The sequence below is a fragment of the Podarcis gaigeae genome (genome assembly GCF_964106915.1).
Source record: "Podarcis gaigeae genome assembly, chromosome: 1".
Classification (NCBI taxonomy): Eukaryota; Metazoa; Chordata; class Lepidosauria; order Squamata; family Lacertidae; genus Podarcis; species Podarcis gaigeae.
Window position 1 is genome coordinate 26,932,802 of NC_139678.1, and position 20,016 is coordinate 26,952,817.

Here is a 20,016-nt window from a genome sequence, read left to right on the forward strand (position 1 = left end):
CTCATGTCGAGTTTGTGGTCAACCAAGACTCCTAGATCCTTTTCACATGTACTGCTCTCAAGCCAGGTGTCACCCATCTTGTATTTGTGCCTCTCATTTTTTTTGACCAATTGCAATACTTTACATTTCTCCCTGTTAAAATTCATCTTGTTTGTTTTGGCCAAGTTCTCTAATCTGTCAAGGTCATTTTGAAGTGTGATCCTGTCCTCTGGGGTGTTAGCCACCCCTCCCAGTTTGGTTTCATCTGCAAATTTGATCAGGATGCCCTTGAGTCCATCATCCAAGTCATTGATAAAGATGTTGAATAAGACTGGGCCCAAGACAGAACCCTGTGGCACCCCACTAGTCACTCTTCTCCAGGATGAAGAGAAACCATTGATGAGACCCTTTGGGTTCGGTCAGTCAGCCAGTTACAAATCCACTGAGTGGTAGCATACTCAAAACCGCATGTTACCAGCTTCCTTACAAGAATATCATGGGGCACCTTGTCAAATGCCTTGCTGAAATCAAGGTAGGCTACATCCACTGCGTTCCCTTCATCTACCAGGCTTGTAATTCTGTCAAAAAACGAGATCAGGTTAGTCTGACATGACTTAAATCCATGCTGACTATTGGTGATCACAGCATTCCTTTCTAGGTGCTCACAGACTGTTTGCTTAATGATCTGCTCCAGAATCTTCCCTGGTATTGATGTCAGACTGACTGGGCGGTAATTATTTAGGTCCTCTCTTTTCCCCTTTTTGAGAATAGGGACAACATTTGCCCTCCTCCAGTCTGCCGGGACTTTGCCTGTGTGCTGGTCCCGGGGGGGGGGAAGGTACTGTTACCGTAGCCAAAGTTCAGCCCTGAGGCACTAGCCTGGTAGAAGTTCACAAGATGAGAGGCGAGGTCCGAAACAGGGAGCCGGGCGGGGTCAGGAACACTCGAAGATCAGAAGCAGAAAGCCAGGCGGGGAACAGGAACGCTGGAAGGTCCAAAGCAGGAAGCCGGGCGGGAACAGGAACGCTGGAAGGTCAAAAGCAGGAAGCCGTGCGAGGAACAGGAACACTGGAAGTTCAGGTCTAGGTCCGGGTAAGAGCAGGTACTCCACAACGATGTTGCTCCCGCAACCTGGGACCGGGCTGACTGACCTTTATCTTCTCTAAGGCCAGGGGCGGTCCCGGCCCCCAGGAGCCCCGCCTCTCCTGGCCTTAAGGCGAGCACTCCTCCTGGGAGAAACCAGTTCCCTTCGCCTCTCTGCCCTAAGCCTCTGCAGTTCAGGAGAGGCCGAAGGGTTACTGGGCCCCAGGGGAGGCTCACCTGTAGACACTGAGTCCTCAAGCACCTCTGGGGCCAGAATGGTTTCACCTGGTGCCTGCTCCTGAGGATCTGACACAGGTGCAGGCTCCTCAGAATCTAGGCCTTGCCCCAGTTCAGCCGGCCCTGGAGGCGGGGGCTCCTGTGTAGGCTGGGATTCCTCTGGTTCAGCCTCTGAATCGGAATCCCAGGCCATCACAGCCTATTCTCCGGGAATTCTCAAAGATGACTGCCAGTGGTTCTGAGATCACATCTGCCAGTTCTTTTAATACTCTTGGATGCAGTTCATCTGGCCCTGGAGACTTGAATACATCTAGACTAGCCAAGTATTCTTGTACCATCTCCTTAGTTATTCTGGGCTGTGTTTCCTCTGCTGAATCATTTGCTCCAAATTCTTCAGGTCGGCCACTGTTTCTTTGTTCTTCCTTTTGCTATGAACATACCCATAAAAGCCTTTTTTGTTGCTTTTAACCTCTCTAGCAAGCCTCAGTTCATTCTGTGCTTTAGCTTTTCTGACTTTGTGTCTACACGTGCTGGCTATTTGTTTGAATTCCTCTTTGGTGGTTTCCCCCTTTTCCCATTTTTTGTACACATCCTTTTTTAATCTTAACTCAGTTAAAAGTTCTTTAGATAGCCACCCTGGCTTCTTTAGGCACCTTCCATGTTTCCATCTCATTGGTATTGCCTGAAGTTGTGCTTTTACTATCTCCCTCTTAACAAACTCCCAGCCATCATGAACTCCCTTTCCTTTTAGTATTACTGTCCATGGGATCTCACCCAGCACTTCCCTAAGTTTTATGAAGTCGGCTTTCTTAAAGTCAAGAAATTGAGTCCTAGTATGCTTGGCTGCTCCTTTCCACTGTAGAGTAAACTTCAGAAGAACATGATCACTCACGCCTAATGATCCTTCCACTTCTACCCCACTAACCAGGTCATCAACATTGGTTAGGACCAGATCTAAAATGGCTGTTCCTCTTGTTGCTTCTCCCACTTTCTGGACAATGAAGTTGTCTGCAAGGCCAGTGAGGAATCTGTTTGACCTTATGCTCTTGGCTGAGTTTGACATCCAACAAATATCCGGGTAATTGAAGTCCCCCATTACTACTATCTCCCTTCCTTTTGCATGCTTGACCATCTGTTCCAGGAAGGCATCATCTACGTCCTCCGTTTGGCTTGGGGATCTATAGTAAACTCCCACAATGAGGTCTCTGTTATTCTTCTCTCCCTTAATTTTGACCCAAATGTTCTCACTTTGGCTTTGAGGTTCTAAATCTTGGATCTCTTCACAGGTATACCCATCCCTGACATATAACGCCACTCCTCCTCCTTTCTTGTCTGGTCTGTTTCTCTGAAATAGATTATATCCCTCCATTATTACATTCAGTCGTGGAATTTATCCCACCAGGTTTCAGTGATGCCTATTATGTCATATTTAGTTTGCTGTACCAAGAGCTCAAGCTCATCTTGTTTATTTCCCATGCTTTGCGCATTAGTGTACAGACATTGAAGTCCATTAATCATTCCCCCGTGTCTCTTATTTAAGGATTTTTTCCTCCCACCACTAGGTCTGCGTGCTGTTTGCTCCATTTGGTCTATGACATTTGGATGATCATCTTCATCAATTGATAGACTCCTACCTTCAGGAGCACTGTCTCCCTCCCGCACATTAGTCAGTTTAAAGTCAGTTTAAATGGTATAACATAGACTGCTTCCTAGGTTTCTAATGTTTAAAGTAACCTTCATATTTTTAAACTAAAGCAACTATTTCTAAGAGAGAGAGAGAGACTCCCATCTTAGCTGCCATTCATTCATTTATATATTAAGGCATGCATGCATTAATATCCTGTCTAACTAGCCTGAAAACAGGCTCTTGAGGCAGCTTACCCAATTACTGATCTTGCAAAGCTGGTGGAGATGAGGAAACATCAGGATGCAAGGGGTCATGATATGCATAAATTTCAGTGGGAAATGGGGGCTGGATCTAGACACATAAAAGAAGCATTTCAGTTAAATGTGTTGCAAACTTTGTATGAAAAATCGGGTTAGCAAAAAACAGAATTCCACAGCGCCATCTGGTGTCACAGTGTTAGAATGCATAAACAATGTATATAAAGTGCCTTTTCTTTGCCAATGTAGCTGAGTCTGGGGATAGTGGAGCTGGCATTTTCAGTGGCAACCACACATTTAGTATAAATTCTGGTTTTCCCACAGATGTGGGGAAAACACACCGAGTGTCATGTGTGAAAATCCCTTTCGTTTGTAGCAGATTAAATAGAACTTTAAAAGCTGGCTGTGCTTGCAGGGCTATAATGTCTCTCACCTTATCACCCTATGAGCACCTGCACATTAAAGTGTTTGCAATATTTGCAGAGGATACTGAGCCAATATTATAAGCCTGGCTGGACACCACTCTGCTATCGTCAAGAAGGAAGATGATGCAATGAGAAATGGGAAAGTGTAATGGAGATTATAAAGCATCTGGCGTGTGAAAAATCCTACCAACATTGCAACAGGCAGAGAATGGAAGTGACCTCGAAAATGTAATAAATTATATTACTCCACTAACCCGAAGCCTAATAATAATATGGTTGCACAAATTGATCTGAAATAACATTTACTGCATCTAATGGTTTACATTAGCAAAGGAGGAATGACAAAATGAATCACATACTGACATTCAAAGGATAGCAATCCGCTTACGCAAAGATAGACGCTCCGACAGATGCTATAACCCTAGCAAAAAGCATACTGAGTGATTATATCTTGGTTTGTTGTTCATGTCAGTAACATGGGAACTCACATTTAGCAATACCATAAAAAGACAACAAAAATCAAAGGGTGGAGACACACCACTCAGATTTCCAGTTTAGCAAGAGTACTTGTGGTTCAAATAAAACTGAAGTGTCTATTTTGTAAAACCAGGAACGGGCTCTTAAAAGTAATACAAGCTCACACATTTATATACTGCATCCTTATATGCACCTTGAAATTAACACATGCAATCCTATACAATACACTAAGGACTCTTAGCTAGAAAAAGAAAACAGAACCGACCAGCCAAGTTTCAAATGCCAGTCAAATACCATATTTTTCCATGTACAGTGGTACCTCAGGTTACATACGCTTCAGGTTACATATGCTTCAAGTTATACACTCCGCTAACCCAGAAATAGTGCTTCAGGTTAAGAACTTTGCTTTAGGATAAGAACAAAAATCGAGCTCTGGTGGCGCGGCGGCAACAGGAGGCCCCATTAACTAAAGTGGTGTTTCAGGTTAAGAACAGTTTCAGGTTAAGAACGTACCCCCGGAACGAATTAAGTACTTAACCCAAGGTACCACTGTATAAGACTAGGTTTTTTCCCTAAAAATAATGTCAAAAATTTGGGGGCGTCTTATACACGGATAGCGCTGATCCCCATTTTCTAAAATTGAAGTCCCCCAAATAGTCTTATATATGGGGGTGGGTGTCTTATAGATGGGAAAATACAGTAAATTGACACTATACTAGCTGCACCTCCTCCCATGTTGTCAGAATAACAAAACTTTAGAGTCAAAGGGAATATTGGATGTCATCTAGTCAAACCCCTCTCTTAGTGCAGGATCTGATGGAAGTATTGACAGGTGGCCATCCAGCCTCTCTTTAAAAACCTCCAGCAAAGGTGTATTCTGTATATCTTGGGATGAATGAGAGGAAAAAATACTGAATGGTGGTGGTGGTGAAAGATTGCAGATGGCCACCATTGCTGTACCTTAACCTTTGTCAGCTGTGCTGGCTGAGGCTGATGAGAATCCTAGTCCAAAACCAGGTTAGGAACCAGGTTGGCATAAATGGACTTCTGCCTTCATTAGTTATGTTAGGTATATAGACCTTCCTTCTTATACCTCTCATGGCTTGAATGAGAAAAATGTTCCTGTTACAGTGGTACCTCGGGTTAAGTACTTAATTTGTTCCGGAAGTCTGTTCTTAACCTGTTCAGGGAAGTTTTTAATGTGTGATATTTTAGTGTTTTCTGGTTTCTATGGAAGCCGCCCAGAGTGGCTGGGGAGGCCCAGCCAGATGGGCAAGGTACAAATAATAAATTATTATTATTATTATTATTATTATTATAACCTGAAACTGTTCTTAACCTGAAGCACCACTTCAGCTAATGGGGCCTCCTGCTGCCACCGCCCCGCCGGAGCACAATTTCTGTTCTCATCCTGAAGCAAAGTTCTTAACCTGAAGCACTATTTCTGGGTTAGCGGAGTCTGTAACCTGAAGCATATGTAACCTGAAGCGTAGGTAACCTGAGGTACCACTGTATTGTATAGGACGCTGGAAGACTCTGACTAATTGATTGTAAACTCCTAGAAGAAAGAAAGCCCTGAACAAAAGAAACTGCGGGCTCCCTTTGAAGTGAATCTAGAGTGATAGAAGCAAAAGCCCATGAGGCCTCTGAGGATACAAGCTTTAGAGTGTAATTGCACAGATGCAAAAGCAGAAAGAGGATGCCTGCAGAATCCTTAATGTCAAGGAGGCGCCCAGGAGCACTTAGCAGCAAGTGTTCATACTTCTGCCTCTGAAAAAGACCAGCAGCAAGTACATCTCTTGCGTGAGTTATCATTTTCAGGATGGAGGGAGGGGCTCTGTTTAAATATGGCTTTTTGAATGGATTTAGGAATTTGCAGATTAATGCAGAAATAGGACAGAACAAGTTTATGGTGAGTGAAGCCAGTAAACACATGTGAAAGTGACTCTACAGATTGGTAATAGATCCAGCCAATTACATTCCAAATGCAAGAAGAGCTCTTCTGGATCAGGCCAAAGGCCCAGCTAGCTCAGCAGCCTTTTCTCACAATTGCTAACCAGATGCCTTTGGTAAGCCCTCAAAAAAGACCTTTGTAATTGGTTGCAATTCTTTTCCTGCTTCCTTGTTTCCATGCTGGATCCCATACTCCTTTGGTTCCATACTCCTTTGGTTCCAGTTTCTACCTAGTAAGAACATTAAAATACAGAAAGATAGAAAAATGCATGCCAATTATTTCCTTAAATTCTACTTTTTTAAAAATAATGTTTGTATTTTCCTTTTCCACCCACCCATCGATTTCTGTCTCTCCCTCTGTGACACATGATTTAGGAGATCATGATCTCTCAGGCCATGGAAACCACAAGACATCAGTAACAAACTAAGTGTTGTGATTCCCCTCAATTGGTTGGCAGCCAAGCAGGGGCCGGAATGCCCCCTGCAAAATGCGGGAACAGCTCCCGCTCAAAACTCCTCCCCTCTGCAAGGAGGAGAGGCTTAACTAAACATGCTTTTACTATTTGGCTGAGATGCTCAAAATACAGGTAACCTATCTGGGCAGATTCAACTGCCTTTACTCAAAGGAGTTTCCTGAAACACATACAGTGGCACCTCTGGCTGCGAATGGGATCCATTCTGGAGGCCCGTTCACAACATGAAAAGAAAGCAACCCACAGCGGCGCATCTGCGCAAGCGCAGGTTGTGATTCGCTGCTTCTGCACATGCACATGACGTCATTTTGCGCTTCTGTGCATGCGCGAGCAGCGAAACCTGGAAGTAACCCTTCCCAGTACTTCTGGGTTGCTGCGGGATGTAACCTGAAATAACATAACATGAAGTGGACATAACATGAGGCATGACTGTATTTTGTAAACCCTCAAACATCAGCTCAACAGAAGTTGGGCATCATACCTATTTTGCCTGTTCTGTGGATTTAGCATGACAGTTACATTCCACTAACTTTAAAGCTGAAAGGCAGCATGGGTAATGGAATCTGCTATAATGTAAGAGTGAAAAATGTGGAGATTTGAGAAAGGAAGAAGACTGGAGTTTCTCTCCTTGCTGTATTTAGTTAATACTTCTGGGATTATCACAAAGGCTTCTCTTAAAAAAGCAAGCGTACAGTAAACAGCTTTGATGCAAGGCCTCTATCTATAGCTAAAAGCAATGTGGCCGACAAATGCTATCTACCAGTGCCTTTTGGCTGGCATGCATGCCTAATTGAGTGCCACATTGTGTCTGTTTTATCTCCCCTCCAAGGTGTGCAACAAGAGATCATCACTGACAAGTGAAAGCACTGAGTGAGCATAAATAACACATTTCATTGATCCATAGATGATTGTGGGTGGAACTTGAGGCAGGCCAGCCTGCGAGCCATTGAAAAACGTATCAGTAATGTAATTCATTTTGCTGCCATTCACAGTGACTTCTCGAATTATTTAAACACTTGTTCATGTTGAAGAGATCAATCAAGATTGCTTGCAGTTAAGCTATTTTGCTTTGGCCAGGGAAAATAAAAGGCATAGGCTGGATCGTCATATAGTCTCATGAAAGCAGCATGGGATGCGCTTTTAAGTTCAACACAGTGGCCTCTAAGCAGCAGCTGAATGAGTCGTATGAATGGCAACCCGCAAAATACCAGAATTTAAAACACATAATAAGTGCATGGCATTAACTACAGTATAGCCACCTCACTTCAAGTCTGAAATGGTCTCATCCAGAAAAAAAGATGTTATCACTTGATTCCAGGCCTTCCTTTCAGCAGTGCAGCCAAAGGCTAAGCCAGTCATATGACAGCTGACAGCATAGACCAGGCATTGGTAGGCAAATTTACAAAGGCTTTGTATCCTGTATCGTTTAGCCATCCCTGAAATGTACCTTTCCCCCTGATTATGAGTTTGCAACGTGAATCATAATTTGCATCTTTGACAGCGAAGGAGAGACTGATGGATTGAAACAATGCTTTGTTTGAATAATGTCAGCCGCTGTGACAGTGACAGTAATGCAGAGTGCTAAATAATAGGTATGCCTTGATACAATTTTAAAAATATGCAAGCTATTGTCTTAGCTATCAATGCACCACTGTGCCTGGCCTGCCATCTAATTTCATCCATCTCATTGACAGCTTCCTACAGTAGACTGTGCTCCCTTCCCAATCACATGTGATTGTAATTAAATAAACACAGGAAAGTGTTTGTACGCAGCAAAATGAAAATGAGGACCTGAACTCTTTGGTTCCATTTTAATGGAAATAATTTCCTGACCTCATACCTACAAGTCACCTCAGATGATAATTTTAAGTTGAAGAACTATGGATATATATAGATTCTGAAGTGCCATCTTGTGTCCTTTCAATGCTTCTCACAACTGCAGTCTTCTCTCAAGTTCCCCATCACTGTCACCATCATTAAGTACATTTGCTCTCTCTGTCTATGGCTTTGCCAAGCTATTTGGGGAAAGTAGAGGTGTAGGGACTAGAAAGTAGAGGTGTAGAGACATCACCTTGCCAACAAAGGTCCATACAGTTAAAGCTATGGTCTTCCCAGTAGTGATGTATGGAAATGAAAGCTGAACAATAAAGAAGGCTGATCGCCGAATAATTGATGCTTTTGAATTATGGTGCTGGAGGAGATTCTTGAGAGTCCCATGGACTGCAAGAAGATCAAACCTATCCATTCTTAAGGAAATCAGCCCTGAGTGCTCACTGGAAGGACAGATCCTGAAGCTGAGACTCCAGTACTTTGGCCACCTCATGAGAAGAGAAGACTCCCTGGAAAAGACCCTGATGTTGGGAAAGATGGAGGGCACAAGGAGAAAGGGACGACAGAGGATGAGATGGTTGGATAGTGTTCTCGAAGCTACCAGCATGAGTTTGACCAAACTGCGGGATGCAGTGGAAGACAGGAGTGCTGGCGTCATGAAAAGTCGGACACGACCAAACGACTAAACAACAGCAGAGGGGTAGGGAAGGTTGGAAGGTACAGGTGAGTTCCCCCAGGAATTGTCTTTCCAATGAGAACTCTTAGAAAGGTCCTGATCTCTCTTTCCCCTGCCCACTGCCTCTGGGAATCATATAAATTGAATCTCATGGTGAGGTGTGCTAGGAGGAGCTCACTCACCTAGAGTTCCACTGAGTCATTATTCCATAAGTAGTGACTGAAGTCCCAACTTGTAGTGTGTCTGAGGTGGGGTAAATCTAAGAGATTTATCTAGAACCACTACTGCAACCCACAAACATCTAATCTTGTTTTTGTTCCTTTCACTTTCTTATTTTCCTCATCTTAAATTATTATTATTAATTTATTATTTATACCCTGCCCATCTGGCTGAGTTTCCCCAGCCACTCTGGGCGGCTCCCAATTAAGGGTTAAAAACAATACAGCATTAAATATTAAAAACTTCCCTAAATAGGACTGCCTTCAGATGTCTTTTAAAGATCTGAAGCAGCACAGGAACACAGACCTGAAACCATTTTAACTCTCCCAAACTGATCAGCTCTGCATTTTCACATGGGTAAGTGCCATGACAATTCATCCTTTTATTTGCAAATATCTCCTTGCATCCAAATTTTGTATGCAGTTCCAACTAATATACACATTTTTGCAAATCTATTTCCTCTAATATAATACTTTTTGTTTGCTATTTTTTACAAATATGTGCATTTTAATGCACACTATCCACTAATATATTCATTTTTGTACACATCGTTTTGTTGGAGAACTTCACTGCAAAATTCATTTAATTTTGTAGGATAATTGTGTTTCATTTAACATATACGATGTAGTTTCTCATCAAAATGCAAACAAAATACCCTCCCAAACCCTAGTTTAAAGCAGCTCTTGAGGTCCTGATAATGGTAATGAAAGAGAGGATGATTTAAAAATAACTAAAGAAATAAAGAAAGAAATAAAAAATCACAAGGTGATACAGGATCAGGGAATTCCCTTAATCCTGCTCTATTATATTCTGCCATTCTAATGTCTCTTGGAGTGTGCTCCACCTTGTCCTCTTGAAGGAAGAGCAATGGCCCATCTACTGTAGTCCAGCTTCCTGTTCTCACAGTGGCCAACCAGATATGTATGGGAAACCTTCAAGCAGAACCTAAGCGGAACAGCACTCTCCCCTTCTGCAGTGTCCAGCAACTGGAATTCAGAAGCATACTGCCTGTGACCATGGAAACAGAGTATGATCGTCACGCCTAGTAGCCCTTGATAGCCTTGTCCTCCATGAATTAATTTAATCTTCTTTCTCTTGTGGGAACAAGTTCCATAGTTTAACTACAAGTTCCATGAAGAGGTATTTCCTTTTATCTGTCCTGATTCTTCCAACATTTAATTTCAATGAATGTCCACGAGTTCTACTTTTATGAGAGAGGGAGAAAGAACAGTTCTCTATGTACTTTCTCCATGCCATACATACTTTAATAAATGTATATCGTGCCACCTCTTATTGACTTTTTCTCTAAATCACAAAGTCCCAAATGCTGTTTACTACAACCCAAAGATCTTGTTCATAGTCAGTCACCACCAGTTCAGACCAAATGAGTGTATATGTGAAATTAATATTTCCGCTCTCCTGAATTAATAAATACAATGTTTGATTCATATGTGAAGGTATGGAAGTGAAGATCTCACATGCATCTTTTGAACAAAAGGACTGCGCTGTTGCTGGAGTTACAAGTCTAGAAATTTAGTCTTCATTCCTCAAAGTTCAATCTGGAGGCTTCACTTTGTATCAGGACTACTTGTAAGAAAACTGGGGGTCAAAGGACAGGTGGTCATTATCAAAGTGCTTCTTACACTATGCTGTGACCTTCTTTCTATTTTTTCCTTGCAGAACATGAAGGGAGAGGTGAAGCTCTATGTAAAAGGTCACCTACAGTTTCTTTGTTGTGTGGGGCAAATCAGCAGGTGAACTGAAACCCTATTTTAAGGGGCCTGTGAGCTATTAGAAACTTCCCCCCGGAAATGCAAATAAAGGCAGATTTCAAATATATCGGAAATGCTGAAATGTGAACTTAAGAAACAGAAACCGTACTTACTTCTATTGATTCAAAGAATACCATAAACATCTGGCAAGCACAAGACAGTTTCCAGAAGTATAGCAATGGTGTAGAAAATTAAACAGCATTGACTAGAACACACAGGTACCAGAATGTCTTGACCTTACTATTTAAAGTAAGAAGGGGAAATTTACTTTTCATTAAGAAAAATAGAAAAGCCCACAAGAGCTGCACATCTGCCTCTGCTTACTTAATTCAAAGATGCACGGCATACACAAGTGGCCTTGACAGATGTTTGGTAACAAATCTGCATTTAAACTCATCCAAAGAAACACAGTCTGTTGAGGGAGTGCAGCTCTCACATGCAGAGGAGGTAATTGAAGATCAACACAAAACCGGTTAACATTGATCAGAGTAAAGCACATTAAAAGTCTGCACACAGTAAACAAAGTGAGTGCACACAGTATATCTAAATCAATATGTTGCTGTTCGTGGCAAGAACTAAGAAAACCTGGTATGCTTTTCTTTTTGGTTACTCGTGAAGTTTCTGCCTCCATTGGAAAATTCAAAGAATGAGTTAGTTAGTTCCTTCTTCTTTGCTACAGCAGGTCCACCTACTGGTAATACATAATATGCCCACTGCATAGTGTTTTGCCTAAAGAGAGGGGAAAGATACAAATGGAAATTATATAAAACCATAAGGCTAGAGTAGCCTGTTCAGGGCACTGCAATATCTGGGGATTTTCTTATATGTGGTCTCCTCATGTTCTGCTGCATCAGTATCAAGCAGAGGCACTGTCCTCCAAAGAACATTAAGGAGTCCTGACACGACATTGTGACATCACCCCACACCCAGCTCCGTGTTTGGCCTCAACAATGGGGGACCTGGCCCCCTCTAAATATATATATATATACTGAGGGGGCCCAAAGAGCCTCAGCTCCCTTGAAGCCAGTGCCTATGGTACCAATTGTAGGCTTTGGGTCCTTAAGGTTCCAGCTTCACTTCAGTCCTTGACAACTGTAGTTATAGGATCTTGGGTAGATGACCTGAATCCATATAAAGCAGATCCATATGTTCATAAGGCGATTTCTTGATTATATTGATGAATGCTGAATCAATACTGCAAGGACAGGCTTGTTTTCTACAACTGTGGAACTCCCTCAGTAGAATTTTAGTCAAAATATTTACTTACCACTGTAAGACCGTATTTGTCAAATCTTCCAGTTTTTGGTAATCCAGAAAGAGAATGCCCAGCCTCCACTCCTACTCATGAAGCCCTTTTTCTTGTCCATATGACAAAAGTGAACCCAAGAAAGCGATGGTATATATTAGGAGTATACCACCACTCTGTGCTGGGGTCAAATGATGAGGTGAACAAGGGTGGTTCAGAATGAATTTACCCCTCCCAAAATCAAACCATAATGTCAGCTAAGCACCCCCAAGTTAGATCAGGGCCCCTCCAAAGCCTAGTCTTACCATGTTTTACTATATTCTCTACTTCCCTGAATGTTATATTTCTGTATTTTTTTATCTCTTTATAGTTTCTACTCTAGGTCCATGGGATTTGGAAGAAGTGAGACTGTCTAAATGCTGCCAACAGAAGAGCTTTCGATGCTTTTGTTGCTGTTAAAGTAGAGTAGCAGCGCAGCAAGGATCCCAGTCCGTAGATTCCTGTAGGCACTTTTGCTTTGAACACCACTACTTTCTGAGAAGCAGGAAACATAAAAGCACATATTTAAAGAGCAATGGAGACTAGGATAGATTTCTGCAACAGAGAAGAAAAATTAGCAACCTGCTCCAAGTATTCAACCCATGTTTAAGCAAACTCCCTCTTTTTCATTTTGTCCCCATGATAATGTCCTGAAATTCATGTTGTTTAAGTTGACACACAATATACAAGGAACAAAGCTCCCATCGAAGTAAAATATGCTTAATAAGTGAGACAGAAGGTGAGGAGAGTGACAGAGACAAAGTATATCGTCCGAGAATTTTCAGTTGATCATATATGCTTAAAGAAAAAAGAAAAAAAGTTCTACTACATTGATGTATTTTGACAGGATATTTTTTTTCCTGCCTCCAAGGCTTTTAGGGAAAATGGACTCATGGGTTATTACTGTTCCAATGAAGAGTGTGACTGAAATGATTCCGCTCATTTCCTGGAGCTATGCATTAACCAGACGGCTTGCGGTGTGTAACTTGCAACAGCGTTTGGTTTTTCATTCTGCTTTGAAAGGGAGCCACAGAGGAAAGAACCATTAGAATTGTTCTGATTTTAACAACCATGGCAAATAAATTAGGCTTTTGCCATGCTGGGGAAGGGAACAGCAGCTTACACACAGTTTCTTCGGCTCATTGGCAGACCAACTCTGCATTACGAAGGTGTCTGCAACCAAGACCTGAAGGCTGGCAACATCAACCCCATGGTGTGGAAATCCCTTGCAGACAACTGCAGTGCATGAAGACAGTCAGATCATATATCCCCAGTAGTGGCCAGAGGAGGAATGATTGCTGGGAGGAGCCATGGAGAAAAGAAACGCCATAGTGCATCTGCAGAAGCACAACCAGATGCCTTCATCTGCCCCAGCTGCAACAAAACATGTCTTTCCCCTATTGGTCTCTACAGCCACAGCTGATGCCGTAACTCTCCAATGGTTTGACCCCACCAAGGCACACTCCTCCATTGTCTCCCATGACAGATGGATGCCAACAGCAATCTTTTTAAATATGTGCAATGAAGGTGTGAAAGAATTGGAAGTTCTAAGATGCAGCATATCATCCTGTCTCAGAGCCAAAGCTCCAGGGGACAGGTATAGAGAAAGGGCAGGAGATGTCCTGTGGGACTGGGAAAATGAAAGCAGAAGCCTTTTAAGGATCAAGTTGCATTGCTTTATGTATCTGCATCTGCAGGAGTGTCCCATGAGTTGATAAGACATATTTCACGGAAATATAGACACAACACGTAGGCTAATAACTGTTAAATCACATGTAATAGAATAATTATATCATTCAAAAGGTAGAAATAAGTCTATTGGAGTTCATATATACAATGTAACAGACTAGTGGTGCAGAACATGAAGCCATGTGTTGAAGATAGACGTCAAAGGGCAGTCTCACAATGGTTATTCAAAGGTTTCAACAAAAGACATCTCAAAAGTCTAAAAAGTAAGGTTTTCTCAAATGTTTTTCAAAAGTTCCAATGGAAGACGTCCCAAAAGTCTCAAGGACACTATCGTTCCGGAAACACTGTGCTACAGCTACTACTATGCTATAAGATCCACTGTCTTGTAGTATCACACATGTGCTTTAACTACTGATGAAGCCCAGGACGGCGAAACAAGGCCAATATTCCAGTAATCCTTGTCTAGACTCTGTGAAAGGATTTTGTGGAACTGTAACAACCTTTCATGTGGATTGTTTGGACTTTATGAACAGACAGGTGGAATAGACACCATTACACGGATGGACCTTATGCATGAACTGACTAGAGAATGATCTGATCCACTTGGTCTTCTGCTTTGTTTGTTTGTTGAATTTTATGAGTTACTTCTGTTGAAATTTACAATTTGATACTATGAATAGTGCACCTTATTTATCTAAGAACACAGCCGGTTACGTCTCGTGTGTTTATTGAAGATGCTTTACATGACCATAGGTTTGTTTGTTGTTGTTGTTTTGCTAAATATATCGGGCAATTAAGAGATGGGTCAAATGCCTGTTATGAGCTGGACTTCTTGATTCTGTAGAAAGAGCAGGAAGAAGCCAGATTATCTGGATTATGTGGGGGAGCTGACTGAGTTTTGAAGACTTACCCTACATGCAAAAGCAGTATTTCACAACTGGTTTATTTCTGTTTACAATGTGCCCTGAGAAATGGCATTTTTCCATTCAGCCACACTGAGGTGAGGCTATTTGTTTGCCCTTAATAATAGTACATAATTTACTAATCATGTTCAAATCTGACTTCCAACACCCTTATAGGTATATTTTCAGCTACAATCTACAAATTAACCTTGAGTTACAAAATGATCCTTCCATCTACTACTTCAGTGGTTGATGATAGCCCTGATTATAGAATTTCCACAAATTAAAGTACCATTGAGCTTTTCTCTCTCTTCCCTCTCAGGCTTGCCTTTTTCACTTAATATTTGATAGGGAACAAAGCCAAGGAGGTTATTTGAATCCTTGTCACTTGCACTGGACTCGCTGAAAGGGATTGTTGAAAACTGATGTGAGGAAAGTCATTTCCTTTCTTGATATTGGATCATTGCTGCAAATGGACCACAGCTGAATTCTTGTTTACTCTGCAAGAAATAATAATCAACTGGATGGGTGTATGCTTATAATATGTGCAGTGTCGGAAATGAGCCAACATAAACACACTACAGATTTGCCAGCAATTTCAAGAAATTCATTACCTTCTCATTAAAAAAGTAGAAAGAATGAAGGATAACCTTCCAGATTCCATGCTTAGAGTCTACAGACTCTGACGTGCAACAAGCTAAGATAACTTACCACAAGATGACTAAATGTGCTGTAAAATGTATTTTTATTATTGGATTGTACGGTTGGTCTGGATGGTACTCAGGGGTACTTTCCAAACCTCTGATTCTGTATCTGTGAGAAAAGAATCTAGTAAAAAGAGAAGCTGCTGAACTGGTCAAACCTGTCTCTTTGTAAGGTGGCCAACTGAGTACTCTTCTCAGCATCTTAAAGAGTGAACAATGTGTCAACTATGTGATGATGTGTGTGTAATAGGATGATGATGATGTGTAATAGGAGGGGGTTGGTCTTTTCCCAGCTCACCTGACTGGATGCCAATTCATCCTAGGAAGGAGAACAATTGGCTGGGGTGGGGCTAGTTTTGGTTTATGAGGTTTTTGGCTGGGCTGGAAGCTGGACAGATAGGCTTGACTTTTCTGGGAATCCAAAGCTATGGCTTTGGGGAGGGGGTTTCCCCTGGAAGTCTAATGGGGAAGCAGAATCTGTTGGAGTATTAATAGGGTGAGCCCATCCACCCTATGCTCAGGTTTTATGCATATTACCTAAAGACACCACAATCTCCATTGACCTACATTCCAAGGAAACCAAACCCTGGGTAAGCATTGGAATCCCTAGAATACCTAGTCAGGTTACAGCAATTTAAAATTACAATATTAAAATCAGTTTAAACCAAATTGTATAACAAGAAAGGCGAGGGATTTCCAAAGACTTGTATTTTCCGGATCATGAGTCAGATTCAGATTTGCGGCAGGGTAGATTGAGTCTGGATCAGTCCAGACCAAATCAGGTTCAATCTGGATGTACAATTTGGGGCCATAGACACTAGGAGCCTCTTCCACCTCCATGAAATTGTTTAATCCACTTTTTAAAGTCATCTACATTGGTGAGCATCACCTTATTGTATGGGAGAAAATTAACTATGTACTGCCTCCTACATAGCTTCATTAACGCTTGAAGTTTTGTGACATTACCTGGCTCACTTGACTCACATAGGTACTTCTCACAAGTGGCAGAAGCACCCAGGGTCACCTGCATATGGATTGCTAATGAGACAGTAACAAAGTTACTGTGACCAGGTAAGCTCAGCAAGCACCTGCTTGTGTGAGTGGCCTTCTTGCTTCAGCAGCGAAACAACAGAGCAAAGTGTGATAAGGAATGTGATTCCTGTCCTCTGCCTAGGAAATTCACAGCTTGCACATTTTCCTGTGCACAGAACGGAGGGCCTGACCTGATGTGAATTGTCTCTTCATATATGGCATTGCTCAGATGAATACAACACTCAAGAGCCAATACATCTCCTTCAGTGTCCTGCAGGGAGATGAATTGCAAGCAGAATATTAGCAACACACAGAGAGAAAGAGAGACTCAAATCTCTTATGATGCAGGCACTTTGAAGTAGACAAGAAGCAACAGGGGCTACGTTGTTTAAAAACAGATGTTGCATTTGAACTACAGTGTACAGGGCAATGTAAATTAAACATGAGTGTTTATGGAGATGGATTTTGTGCCTCGATTTTTATAGCATATATAATAAAAGTAAATCCACAAAATATCACTGTTTCCTATTAGGTTTTATGCCTCTTAAATCTGCAGTCCTTTTCTATCTTCCACACAGGAAATAAACTACTCAGGGGTCATGCCAAACAAACAATACATTTGGATTGACATTTGTCTGCTCTCTCCAGCTCAGTGCAGGGGATAGTCTATTTCACTAATAATACTCACCATGACCTGCTTCCTCAACCTCTGGTCAGCTTTTGTCAGTGTTTTCTCTATAAGTTCCAGATCACTGTAATTGAAAATGCTGTGCAAGCCATCAAGATAAGCTAGGCTTTGCAATGCCAATGCTGAGGAGTACTTTGCTCAATTGCAGCTCCTCCATAGCGTAAGTTTTACAAAAGTTTACCAGCTCTGCTAAAATGAAACAGAAACTCTGCATGATAGAATATAACATGAGCATACTAGCGACCTGTGATGATCTGTTGTTATCCATGAAAGAGCTTCTTTGAGCATCCACTTGTTCTATAATGGGAGATTATTCAGTCTACTAGTATAGCATCAAACATAAGCCTGCCTCAAACATTCAAAAGGATGTGTGTGGTTAGAAACATGGGGACATGGGAAGCTACCTTATACTGAGTCAGATCATTGGTTCATCTCCCCATTGTCTGTACTGGCTGCCAGCATCTCTCCAGGGCTTCAGACTGGGAATCTGCAGATGCTGGGGATTGAACCTAGACTTTCTGCATGCAAAGCAGAAGCTCTGCCAATGAGCAATGGTTGATACATTTGCTAACTTTACCGGTTTTGACTTGCACACCAGTGTTGCCTTGCACAATTCAGCTGGCAGACCCTGAATCCTTTCACATATACCTATATAGCTCACACTTGCACACTTGTATTTGTAATCTTAAAACTAATAAGTAAGTTTTTGTACATATGTTCAATGCATCATGTCAATGTACTCAATAGACTTCCACAATCATAGAGCTTTTACTGGATGAAGAAATACATATTGCCATACTTCTTTCGCCCCACCCCCTTCTCCGACATTATAGAACCCAAATTCACATTAGTGGATCTCCAATGTTCATCCCATTTTAGATGAAATTGGGTAACGGCCTAAATAGCAGGAATTGCCATCATATTCAGTCCATGTTTGCACAAAACTATAATGCAGATGTGTCAAAGCCTTTCTCCACACAAAGCAACATGTCAAAAAATATTGTGGCCAGCAGACTCACCTGAAAATAGCCTCTGCCTTGCAGAGGACAAATCTCCTTTGAGTTGGTGTGAAAGCAAATATTTCGTCACTACTGCATTGTTTGTTCCCAATAAGCTTTCAACTAGCTCAAAGTCTTGCTTCTGCCCTGTTGTAGGCTCTGTGCATCCTCATATCCTCCCTTCCTGTGGTATAAACTGCCCTAACCATTGTCCTAAGGTATCCTGATACTACAGTGGGATTTGAACCCTTCTCCTGGGGAGGGGGTGTTACTTGTGTGCTCCATGTGCAGGTCTTCTCAGTACTGGGCAATGGAGTTGGCTGGATGTTGCAACTGCAACTGACGGTTGCAACTGCCAACTTCCCTGTCCAGCTCTTGCCATTTCCCTGGCCAGAAGGATTGTTTGCAGGCTGCTGATGCCGACACTTGTTTGGACTGCCAGGCGAATTGGAACAAACACTCTCTTGGTTCAACTTTTAGTCACAGATGTCACTTGCTGCCCTCCTGAACACTGGAAATGTCTGTAGGCAGCTCTGGGAATCCATTTTTAGAGTGAGTAGAGGATGGGTTCTGTGATGTCATCACTCTGATCATTGCTGCATGTTGATGGGGAATGGGCAGAGTGCAGTGGAAGAACAATGGTTCTGCATACAGAAGGTCCCAGGTTCAATCTTTGGCATCTCCAGATAGAACTGGGAGAGACTCCTAGCTGAAATCCTGGAGGGCTGCTGTCAGTCACTATGAAAATTGTGCTGGGCTGGATAGACCAATGGTATGATTCAGTGCAAGGCAGCTTCCAATCAACAAATGATTGCCCAGAAAGCATTGTCAAGGACTTTGTAGGAGATGTTGTCATCATTACTGGGCTGACACTTTTCCTCATACTGCAATTCCTGTGCTTTCAACTTTGAGAGTGCATTGGATCATGACTATGTTGAAGTGGGCCATAGGATCAGCCTATCCAAGGAGGAATGTATTATGGGCAGCTGGTAGAACCCTACATTCTCTTTATATTCAACATACACTGGGTGAAACACTCTAAAATGCGAATGGAGGCTGCCTAGCAACAGTGCTTTGTAGACTGTGCCCAATGACTCCGGGCTGCAACATCTGTTGCCTTTTAAACTTGAGTAGCAGGAGTAAAAAGAAAGTCAGTTATTTAAATAAATCAAGAACAAGATTCCATTAACAAAATGGGACTTGAAAAGTGGGCTGTATTATTCATTGTCACTGCGCAGCTGAAGGAGAAAAATTATGAATGATTTGTTTGTGCCTATATTCCTCCTTTCGTTCAGAATTGTTTTGCCAATTCAAGCATAACTGCAATCCTGAAGAAAGTCTCTTCCCAAACTTCATTACTCAGCCAGAGCTAAAATCAGCCTGGAAGTTTCAAGTAATGATAAAATGCAAGTCAAAATTAAAAACACCAAGTTAATAAAAGCTGCAGTTATTCGTCTCAGATTTTCTTTGGTGAAATGCATCCCATTCTTCAAAACAATGCATCACATGCCTTGTCATTTCAGTGTAATCAAAGCAACAATTGGTTTTTTAAAATATTTAGTCTGATATTGATTTATTGCTGGCTTGATTGGTAACTCAATTTGTCCAGAAATATAATTTGTGGGAAAAGTGGCATCTGCCAGAAAACGACAGCCATTCAGGGCATTCATCTTGGCAAAGTCCTATTGAACATTTCTGTTGGGTTGCATG

General features: G+C 41.9%; 1 long non-coding RNA gene across 2 annotated transcripts in view; it reads left to right on the top strand.

Annotated features, from left to right (window-relative positions):
- LOC310844748 overlaps positions 1–3,861 on the top strand; it is a 109,692-nt gene extending 105,831 nt beyond the window's left edge. For both annotated transcript variants that reach the window (XR_014564302.1, XR_014564303.1), the window contains one exon: positions 3,667–3,861. This is a non-coding gene — a long non-coding RNA (uncharacterized lncRNA). The remainder of the gene's footprint in view (positions 1–3,666) is intronic.
- The last annotated feature ends 16,155 nt before the right edge of the window (positions 3,862–20,016 follow it).